The sequence below is a fragment of the Ursus americanus genome, chromosome 25, assembly GCF_024610735.1.
Source record: "Ursus americanus isolate L20-20 chromosome 25, mUrsAme1.1.p, whole genome shotgun sequence".
Classification (NCBI taxonomy): domain Eukaryota; kingdom Metazoa; phylum Chordata; class Mammalia; order Carnivora; family Ursidae; genus Ursus; species Ursus americanus.
In genome coordinates, this window is record NC_142151.1 from 18062522 (window position 1) to 18075209 (window position 12688).

Genomic DNA, 12688 nt, shown 5'->3' on the forward strand with positions numbered 1-12688 from the left:
ATGCTTTTGCCATCACACCAGCAGCATCCGCATAACCTGGGAGCCTGTTAGAAATACAGAATCGCGGGCCCCATGCCTGACTTACTGAATTATTATCTACGTTTTAACAAAATTCCTAGGTCATTCATATGCACACCGAAGTACGAGATAATACCACCCTAGTTTACAGATTGGTGGGAAAGAGGAAAAAGAATTAAGGAAAGACAGTACTACCAATATACATGGGGATCTGGGGCCTCTGACCTGGCCTCCAGGGCTTTAAAACAACTCTAATCAGTGCCGTCCATGTTCACTGGAGGAGATAACGCTAAGTGAAATAAGTCAAGCAGAGAAAGACAACTATCATATGGTTTCTCTCATCTATGGAACATAAGAAGTAGGAAGATCGGTAGAAGAAAGGGATAAAGAAAGGGGGGTAATCAGAAGGGGGAATGAAGTATGAGAGACTATGGACTCTGAGAAACAAACTGAGGGCTTCAGAGGGGAGGGGGGTGGGGGAATGGAATAGACCGGTGATGGGTAGTAAGGAGGGCACGTATTGCATTGTGCACTGGGTGTTATACGCAACTAATGAATCATCGAACTTTACATTGGAAACCGGGGATGTACTGTATGGTGACTAACATAATATAACAAAAAAATATTATTATAAAAAATTTAAAAAATAAAAAAGAAAACAACTCTAATCAAACTTTCATATGCATGTGTGTGCTGTTGCTGCTGCTGCTGTGACCCAATTAAACACAAGGATTCGCCAACCATTATGATAAGAAAGATGCATAGTCTTCATCAAGGTCCTGAATAATATTTTCTTCATCTACACATCCTCAGGACCTATCTAGGATTTATATGTAAATGTCAGTATATAGTCTCTCAAGGGGAAACTGAAGGCAAGTGACCAAATTCAGAGCAATTTTTCATCTAAAAGTGTAAACTGTGTAACTAAGGATATCTTAGAGATCAATTCAGTTCTTTTAGCTAGCAGGTATTTTAAAGGTGACTCTTGGGAGGCAAACCAAAAAAACAGTCTTAACTATAGAGAACAAACTGAGGGCTGCTGGAGGGGAGAGGAGCAGAGGGATGGGTTAAATGGGTGATGGGGATTAAGGAGGGCACTTGTGCTGAGCACTGGGTGATCACTAAAGTCTATACCTGAAACTGATATCACACTGTATGTTAACTAATTGAAATTTATATAAAAACTTGAAAAAAAATAAATAAAATAAAGGAAGGGCTCTTGGAACAATTTTCTGTTTATTGTTTGATGCTATGAATTCATATTATTTTAATTCCAGACCACTTGTTTTTTCTCAACTATTCTTTAAAACTTCCATGTTTCATGAAGTCAATACAAGGTCCATATGCTTTGTAGCTATGTATCATCCTCTCTAAATTACTCTTATTATTATTCTTTAATATTATAATGTAATTTGACTTCTACAATTTTGTCCTTTTAATTAAAAACTCTTCTTTTTAAATCAAAAGCTACTTTTTATTTTAAAACTAAATGACCATTTTGTGTATATGAATAGTTAATATAAATACACCAAAATAAGTTACAGATTAATTAAGTTAAGAATACATATAGATTTTTAAAAAGTTTTTATTCATAAATAAGTGTCACAATCACCCCCATAGGCACAGGATATATATATACCACCAACCAAAAATTTGGTTTGGATGTTGAGACCAATAGCACACACCAAGGGGTTCTAAGAAGGTTCATTGCTCACATACTGAGACTTTCTGGGAAGAGCAGTGAGGCTTCCAGACAGATCCAAAATGGCTTAGGTGATCAGAAAAAAGAGACTAGACTTTTATTATGATTACAGGGTGGAGCTGGGGTGAGGGTTCCAATGCACATGGAGAGGGCTTATAGTCTTCAAACTTCCTGCTGGCACACAATGTGGAAGCCCCTACGTTTTCTTCTCAACTTCTCTAGATGTGCGGTAGAAGGAAGAGGGGAAATTGTATGATACAAAAGCTATCAGCAGTGAAACATTAAAAATGGAATCAGAGTCTTATTTCAATAAGAAATATGCATTTTTATCTTAAATATTTAGAGGCATTGGTAAAAGATAAGGAAAGAATAATTTTGAGAAATCTGAAATGTATACATCATGTATTTTCTCACAATTGAAATAATGGCAATCAATAACTACTAAGGAACTTGAAGAAATTTTCAACATAGAGGCAGGTATAATAGTTTCTTTGTTAATCTAAATTGTTCCCCATTATCTTTTACATGTTGCAATCTATTTCTCACTGTTCAAGATGTTTCTCACAGTCATAAGTTTTATAATTTAAAACATTCTAAAGAACATGCAAATATTTTATATTGGCTTAAACCATTTAATCTGTATTTGATTATTTTAAATTACTTTAACATTTTCCATCTTTTTAAAAACTCTATCCTTTGGCTAACCTTATTTACAAATCTGACATTCACATTAATGTAAAATGGTTACAAATCCACAAAAAAAAAAGTTCCAGATTTCTTGAGGTTTTATTATGATTAAAAAATATGTTATATGACTCGACTTCCTAATATTGACTCTTATCCATCTGACCCAAAGAAGCCTTCACTGTATTAGCAGAAGTTTATCCTGAAACCTCAGCATTTCCACAATAATGAGAAAATAGAGGTTGAAAAGTTCTGAACCTACTCATGACTTTACTGTTTCTACTTTTAGAACAGGGCTGACCTTTCTCAGGCATAGGTTTTGAAGGAAACATTCACATGACTTTTGGGGACTTTAAAAAATTAGGAACTTTACCCTTGAGTTTGATATGATTGATGTCCATACATTTTTTACTTTATAGCCATGGTGAATGGCCATGATAAAAATTGATGTTATTTTGACAATTTGATGCTAAAAACACTAAAGAATGTTCTTTTCTAAAAATAGCACAAAATGTCTATTATGGAAATATGAGACTGGTTAATCAAATCCTGGTTACCTAGAAATTATCATTTCTATTACATATTTGTTTTGTGTATGTGCGTCCTCTCTTCCTAAGATTTCAAGACTTAAAAATGTATGTGAAAGAACAGTGTTTTATCTTTGTAAACTGGCATGTGTTGAAAGAACATCGTAAAGCTGGAATTTGAGTTTCTTCTTTTAAAAAAGAGCAAGAATATTTCTGCTGTTAAAATTTTAGTACTCATCAAGCCCAGTTCAAATTTTACTTTGTCCTTCACATTTACCCTGGGCTATCCAGATATATTTAATCTTTCCTCTACTTAAAGATTTCAACAACAAAAAACCACAACCAAGCTCACAGATACAGAAAACAGATTGGTGGTTGCCAGAAGCAGAGTGGGAGGGGGATAAAATGGGTTAAGGGAGTCAAAAGTTACAAACTTCTACTTATAAGATAACTAAGTCATGGAGATGTAATGTTCATCATGGTGACTATAGCTAACAGCACTGTAGTGCATTTTTGAAAGCCACTGAGAAAATAAATCTGAAAAGCCCTCATCACAAGAAGAAAAATGTGTAACTATTTATGGGGACAGATTTTTAACTAGACTTATTGGGGTGATCATTTCACAGTATACACAAATATCAAATATTTTGTTGTATACCTAAAACTAATATAATTTTATGTGTCAGTTATATCTCAAAAAAAAAAAAGACTTCACTGTTTATCATTTATAGCATTTAAATGCACTCTGCCTTGATTACTGCTTTGAATATAGTTAATTCTACTGAAACTTACACTACAAAAATTTAGTCTTGGAATAAAGATCCATATATATAAATGAAATTACAATCTCAATCTTTACAAGATTAAAAAGATAGCTGAGAAAGCGATCTTGGGAAAAATATCTGAATAGATCTCTGGGACTGAGCACAGTATTTGAGGATATTTGTGTCCTGTAATATGCTGACCAAAAGCACCATGAAGAGGAGACTCTTAATAATGAAAATGATCCATCTTGTGAAATTTAGGCAGATACTATCTACCTGCATACCAAGAATTCATGGCAGCTAGGAGAAAGGCCATACATGATTTCAAAATACAGAATATCCCTCACTGAGGCTCATCTTTCAACTATGACTATTAAGAATCCAACTGACAACAGCAAAAACAAACTGGGGGTCTTTGATCTGGCAACTTTCCTGGCATAACCAGCCATGGCAACAGGTTGCTTCCGCTATCCCCTTGCATCATGCAAGGAGTAATGATTTACCTGCAGAGTAACAGATTCATATATCAGATAACAATCAGATTTGCTTTTCCTATCTGGAACATTTTTGTCAGTACCACCATTCATTCTTTATCCATTATTTTGACATTGCAATCATATCAAGAAATTCATTTCATGGCAAAGGTATGGCGGGATAACCCACTGGAATTTCAATTATAACATTATCTGGGATACACAAACTATACATTTGGGATGCTATCCTATAAGGTGTGGTATATTCCTCAAAGCGGAGGCCACATATGGTGCCATCTACTCTAGAACCTTCTACCCCAGTAACAAAGGAACAGCTAGGAAACTGGCCACTCTCACTAATAGCAAATAAACTACTTTCCCATATCTGTGAACTTCACCAGTTGGTTAGAAGGCTCTAGTTCTTAAAAGAGAAATGTTTCCACTAGGGCACAGTCATGATCCTATTAAATTGGAAGCCGAAAGAGTCCATGGCCATTTTGGGCTCCCCGTGTGGGTTCAGTAAAGAATCATTGTAGTGACTGATTCCAAGTCCTCAGATGAAATTGAGCCACTATTACTCAGTGAGGATAAGAAGATATATTTGAAAACCAGAAGTTACCATTGATATAGTGCTTAGTATTCCTTATATGGAGAATGCTGGTACATTGGAAATTTTTAAATGCCAACTTGATAGAGACATGACCACCAAATACTCAATCTATGTAAATATGCAGGTTTCGGTCACCTCATCAGCAGAGGAATTTTGTCTAGCTGAGATACTGGTGGAAGGTTATCCTCAATCATAAGAACTAAATACAATTATTTTGTTTTTACTCATTAAAACTTCGATTGGCAAAAAAAAGGAGATAATTTATTGTCAACCATTTAATTCACATTTTTCATGTATTCTAGTGGTGATGAAATATTTTACCACCAGAAGATTAGATACATAATTATTTTTATATAGCCATCTAATTGTTCATGAGGTTTTTACCTTCGACTTTTCAATCCACTTGAAATTTGATAGTTTGAGGTATTTACATGTTTTTCCTTAATAATTAATAATTCTACTAACTGTTATTGATTTTGAGTTTATTTATTTTAATTGTTATATATAATGAAAGATTTCTTAAATGGTTTGAAATATAACCTTCATTATTTACCAACCAACTTTGTGTGAGGCAAAATAAATGCATATTATTTCAACTGCTAGTAATAGAATTCCTTTTAGTACAGAACTTTCTCTTTTTAAAAAAATGTTTATTTTAAGTAAACTACACACCACCCATGGGGCTCAAACCATGACCCTGAGATCAAGAGTCACGTGCTCTATCAACTGAGCTAGCCAGGCACTCCCAGAATTTTCTTTAAGGAGAAACATTTTGACAATTGCTTAGGGGTGGAAGATGATTATTTCAAATCATGGGTCAAGATGTATATGCTCCAAAGACAAGCTAAAAAAGGGGAGCAGAATTCCTAAAGAAGAGGGTAGTGGCAAAAGAGGGAGAAGAGAATATCAAGTAACAGAGCAAGTCCCAGGTGAAATGTTAGGATAGTTGGCCTGGTGGCAGAAGGACTTTGAAGAATGGAGATTTCTCCCTCTTTTATTCAACAAACACTTATTGAATGCTTATGGTAAAGACATTAACCTGAGTACTGTAGATATTAGGTGACAAAGCTCTTATAAATTTTACATTTCAGTGGGAGGGTAAAACAAAAAATACAAAGTCAACAGAAAAAATAAAAATTTCTAGTATTTAGAAAATAAAACACTAAACAAGATAATGACAGAATGTGCTTGATATGGAAAGTGAGATGGGATGAATAGTTAAGAAAGACATTCTAAAATATTTCTATTGCTGTCACATAAAAATTCTGTCATCCTCAAACTTGTATATTCTGCTATAAAGTCTAATATTTCAAGCAACAAGGATGCCTTCCTTCAATCGGCTAATATAAAGTATACAAAAGAGAAGCAGGGACAGGAACTCCTGAGGTTGAAGTGATTATGACACATAAGCCACTGGAATTGAGAGGCCAGCAATGGTCTCACAGCTAGATTGTAGTGAAAAGACGGATGACCTCAGCTGGAATGTAATTTACATTTACAGACATCCTTTGTTTTCTACCTCATTTATCTTTTACCTATTCTTATAGCGATATTGAACTCTATTCATGTAAGCACTATTATAATTTATTGATAATAGGTTTCAATTATTTGACTTCTTTTGAAACATTTGGTCTTTTATATTAAAATAATTTGCCGTATTTTAAAAGATTTATTTATTTTTTATCTTAGAGAGAGAGTGTGAGCAAGTCGAGGGGAGAGGCCGAGGGAGAGAGAGAACTTCAAGCAGGCTCCACGCTCAGCATGGAGGCCCATGCAGGCTCAATCTCGCAACCCTGAGATCATGACCTGAGCTGAAACCAAGAGATGGATGCTTAACCAACTGTGCCACCCAGGCACCCCTTTTAAGATTTAAAATGAATTTTAATGGCAACATATAATTACATTTCAACGTCATGTGATCTTATGAATTATAATAGCATACTTATTGTTTTCAAAGTTCCTTCAAAATCTATGTAAATGTGAGAAGGTAGTAATAAGAATAATTATTAACTCAATGCCTAGCAAGCTAAGGGTAATTAAATGGGCCGGATGGCAGAAATTAATAAGTTCTCCTTATAACCAAATCCATATTAATTTAGGCTTATCCAAAGCTGAAATATAATTCTTATTAGAACAAGTAGCTACCAGCATGGAACTTCTTAAAAGTAATCACATTTGCCTATCATTACCCCAAAATAACCTCTAGATGAAGAAAGGAAGGAAGTATACAGAAAACAAATACATGTAATTGTGCTCATTCTTCTTAAAATATAATTGCTTTTAGCAAACACACAGCCACACAAGCATTTATTCTTTTAGACTTTCACTGAATTGTTTCATTCTACTGTGCATGTGAAATAGATGAAGAAGGGGTGACATAAAACATAAAATATCAAAAATAATATTCTATGTGTTTCCTATAATCCTTATGAAAATATTTTCGTTTCTGGAGTAAAATGTAACATAAAACTTATTGATAAAACACTGTAGATAATGTTCATGATTGTGACTTTGGGGCACTTAAAGGTAAATGACAAAAATTTTCTAGATTTGAGTTTTCGTTATTTCTAGCCATTTTGATTTTTGCAGTACATGATGGTGATAATTATGTTGATCATTTTTTATTTTAATTTTCATAATATTATTTTTCCTCCCATCCCTGATGATGTGACTAGGTTATGAAAAATAATATAGAAGTTCAGGTTCTGTTTGAAAAATTGACTTGAGTGAAGATATAGAAATTTTTTACCTCTATTTCTCTATTCTGATGACCAAGAGGTTACATAAAGAAAATCCTGAATCAATGTTATAAATTAAGGAAGCGTATAAGTACATGTTGAAACATTTCTAATTAGATAGGGGACATGACCTATCAAATAGAAGGAAGCATCTTGGGTAAAGTTGTAACTCTTTCTTCAGTGGGGAGGCAGTGTCCTCAGAAAGTAATATTAGGAAACCTATAAAAATAATTATATCAATGAGTCAAAAGGTAAATGTATCTACAATTGATAGTTTATTATCTAATTTTAGAGTATTATTTAAAAATTAATAATGTAATAAAATTTCCTTACCACGATGAGAAACTAATAATCAACAACTTAGTCAAGTATAAAATACTAGATTTTACATTTAACTTAGAACCATTGAAAAATAATTCTGGACATACTAATTGATGCAGCAAAACAGGAAAAATTATACATGTATAAATTTTGAATAATTTTATAATTTATGAGTTATAATTGCTGTGAAAGTAAAAGCAACATAAAATTATTTCCAGTTGTTATGATCATATTTTGAGAAACCTAAGAAACAAAATGAAAACAAATTATCTTAAAAGTGGTCAATACATTAAGAAAAATATCCTTCATGTGTATCAGAAATTACCAGTTAGAAAAGCTGAAAGTAAAATATGTCATTCAGAAAATAACAGCATATTATGAACTATCCAGGAATAAACACAGAAGACCTATCCAATTTTATTGTAAGATGTTTTTGGAAAATCTCAGGTGGAGTACTTTATATGTTTATCATAAGAAATGACTCAATATTGAAATAAGTCTCTCTACACACACACACACACACACACACACACACACACACACACACACTCACACACAAAAGCAGCCCTTGCTTTGTATGGTTCTGATATGCAAAAATTTCAGTGACCACAATTTGGTTAAATAACACCAGTCTCCAAACAACACAATTCAAATATCACTTACCAATTTATATTAGCTCTTCAGTCCACACATCACTAGGTGAAAAACAGATGCACATCACAATCAAATCAACGTTTTTAAAACTATGGTGGGGGTGCCTGGGTGGCTCAATCAGTTAAACATCTGACTCTTGGGTTCAGCTCACGATCTCAGGATTCTGAGATCAAGCCCTATGTAGGGCTCTGCGCTCAGCAGAGTCTATTTAACTCTCTTTCCCTCTTCCTCTGCTCCTCCCCCCTCAAATAAATAAATAAATCTTTAAAAATAAATAAAAATTAAAAATTAAAAAAGTTTGAATTAATAAAAAAACTTAATAAACATAATATGGTTAGTCGATGGCTTGGGACATAGTAAATGCTCAATAAATGGTAACAATTATAAATACTTCAGAATGGGAAATAATACTCTCCTGTCCCCAGATATGTGACTGTTCATAATCAGATGTAGTTTGCAGCTGTGTTCTTAAACTGCAACAAAGTTTGGAACTATTTAAAACTAAAATCTCATTAGTAAGAAACAGACTCAGTAAATGTTACAAGTTACATTAGAAAGTTCATAAGTAAAGTAAGTAATGTCTTCCTTGATACTACTTAGAAAACTTTGTGGTACTCTTGACTAATCTTTTCATTGGCTTGAAACTTATTTCTCCAACTCAGGCAAGATTATCCATCCGTTCATTCATCTAACATTTATTCAGTGACTCCAATATGACAGTGATATGAGCTGTGTGTCTTCACTAGACCCTTCTTAATCATGAATGTACATCAAAATAACCCGATAACCCAATTCTCTCTTATTCTTTGTCTATGCTGCCTCCTTCCTTCCTTTTTTCCATCTTGATTTCTCACTTCTTTTCCTCTAAACCTTCCCTGGTAAAGAATAGATTTTGATAACATCCTGTCTGCCTTCTTTCAGAATATAATCTATAAACTCCGAATTTTCCCAGAGTGACTGAACTACAAATTAAGATCACATATTTGATAAATTAATTAAATGATGTTGATGTTTTTCTGATTAAAAGTCAGAACAGGTGAACAGTTTATCACAATCCAACACAAATCTTTATCGTTTCCTTTTTCCCTTCCTCCAGTTGCACACGACCTGTGCAAATTTGCCATTTCTTTTGTTCATTCTATTCCTCTTTTATGTTGCTCATTAAAATGTTACATTTTATACCCAATATTGTTCACACTCTACAAGGTTTTTATCACTTAGATAAAAGCAATCTACTTGATGCACAGCTGGTTTCCAGTATGATCTAATTGCTTTTGTGATATGTCTCAGCCACCTAATGCCACACAGAGCATTGCTGAGCTTTTTCACATAAGTAAATTAAATTACTTGCAGATGAACTTGTTTTATAACATGTATCTGGAAAAAGTTTCAGCTCATTTAGTGAAATGTCTAACATCAAATTCCATTGAAAATGTGCCTGCATTCACTAGATAACCCATTGTGTTTCTTAGATCTCTGACTTATTCTGGTTTCTTACCACATATTTCTAAGCCATAATTTTGTTTATAAATAGTGATGTTATTTATTCATACCAAACTTCATGCCTTTATGTTAATGGTTTCTTTTTATTTTCAATTCCAATATACTAATCAAAGTTTATAATTAAAGAAGTTTAGCTGAGCTGTATTTTTGTTTGGTTTGCATGATTATTTTACTGTTACTAAAATAAGCCATATCACTTAAAGCCCATGAACCTACATTTCTGAAAATTAGCTAATTGGTTTTAAATTTATATCCCCACAACGTTTTTAAGAGATCAAATTGTGTCATCTTGTTTAGGTTATGCTTATTTTAACTTTTAAATTAAAAGATTGCAAGTTGAATATTATATGTTTATTAAATGTTTGCATAGTTTTTTATATATAAGTGAACACTTTTTGATTTTATTTTATGAGGTTTTTAGGGTAAAAAATACACGGGCAAAGAGTAGCAAAGAAAGCAAACCAAGTAATGGCTCTACTAAAAGTTTACATTACTACCTTCATCTTTCATTTTAGAAATTGAGATTTTGGTAAAACTAATCCTGTTTACTACACCCATTACTTTGTATTATCTTAGTCTAATGAAATATCAAGCAGAAGCATGGGTGGGATGCAACTGTAGCAGAGGGACATTTTGCAGGCAAAATAAAGCCACTAAAAAGCACTTATTCTTAATTATGTAAGAATGGAGAACTGACACTTATAGAAATTTTTAAATTGTGATGTATAAATACTATTATCTTTCACCGAAGTATAAGTAGGCATGTATTTTATATGATTATCCAATCCCATCAGTGCATGTATATAAAATGTCTGCCTGCAATTTACAAAAAGTGGTAACTACTTACAGTAACTACGTATTTTTTGTATTTTCAGCATAAAATCACTAAATAAGCTTTTAAAGCTCTAAGATGTGTAAAAATGCCTGTGCTATGTGTAACAATAGAATAAATTAGATACTAATGAGTATTGGAAGCAATCAAATAGTCTAGGGGACTAAAATGGAAATATAATGACAAAGATGGATTGAGAATATTGATGAGAGAGAAACACAATTAGAAATTAGGTAATAAAAGCAAGCTGCCATAGGACTAATCAAGTAGATGTGTCACTTGAAAAAAAAAGTTCAATAGGGTGTAATCACCATGAAATGGCATAAAATATATGTGTTACCTTTGTGCACAAATGAATTTAAAGATATTTGGGCAACGTTTAGAAACACTGAATATATATGCAAATGTAGTCATGATTGGAAAAATTCGAACCACATTACAAGACAGGCATCTACCTAACTTTGTCCCTGAGGGCCCTTTCCAGTTTCCTGCGTGGACCATGGCATAGGGCCCAAACAGAAAGGAGTGGTCTTACTGGTCTGAGAAGACAACTGGCTGGAAATCACAGTCTCCGGGAGATTTAGAAATTGGAAGGCAAAATCCGGAGGCAAAAGGACCAAAAGCTCGGTATTTGGGGACAGCAGTAAGTAGGTGTATTTGACACATCCCTAAAATTTCAAGAGCCAAGGCTCCGCTGGAGCTCAGCAAGTGATCAGGATGAAAGGGAAGCCAGCCGGGCTGTCCACCTGCAGCCCGTCAGAGGCTCTTGCTTCCTGGAGACCTCGCTCATATTTGGACTTGGTGGAAGGTTGTCAAGTGGTCATTTCTGAAGGGTTTTCTAATAGGGGCTATAATCTCAGCCTAAAGAACAGCATCACTGGTAGACATCAAGTGATGGCAGTGGGGTATTATAAGTGCCTTTCCTGAGGACATGCATCACCCTTTAAAAGAAAACTGCAAGAATGTTTCTAACACTAAAGTATTCCTAACAATCTGAAAATGTGTACACACACACACACACACACACACACACACACACACACACACAGTCACCTTTAACCACCTACTTAAAATTGGAGGGTACCACTATCTAATCGCCAAGAAGGTCATTGAGAGAATGTGACTGGCTGGTTGACCTGGGAGCTGAACCCAGCAATCAGAGGCTCCTCACCTGCTACCTGTCCTTGGAATGTGGCTCCTGCTTGCCTGCCCCCCTCTTAGAAGCTGCCTCAAGGACAAAGCCTTGAGATAGTGATGTGGTGTTGAAAGCACCTGGCCAGTATATGTGACTGAACCCAGCTAAGGCCTCTATATAAACTTCTAAGATTTGGCAGGTGGGTGCTGAGACCTATGTGTCTTGCTTCTGCCCAAGACAAGCCTCGTATGTAATTTCCTTTGCTTATTGAACCTGCCCCCTGCCAAGCTGGAGTGGCCTGCCTTTTCCTTCTGTCTCTCCCTGTCCTCCACATGAGGGACAGGCTCACGTTTCACCCAGGAAGTTTCCAAAAGGGTTGTGAACCAACAAGGCAATTGAGTAAGGCTTCTTCTATTCCTTACTTTTCCACTCCCCAGTGCTTCTGATTCTTCTGGGACTCTGTCATGTCAAATCCCACTGCCGTATGACCTCCATGCTGGAGAGGCCACATATTAGCTCTTCAGGCAACAGCCCAGCTGAGCCGTCAGCCAACAGGCAGCGTCAGTGGCCAGCCACATAAGTAAGTTCTTTGTTATCCAGCCCATCCATCCATCTTCAAATGACTGAAGCCCCCACTACCATCTCACTATGACCCCTGAGTTACTTCAAACAAGAATAGTACAGAAAAGTCATGCCCAAATTCCTGACATACAAAATTACAAAGAAA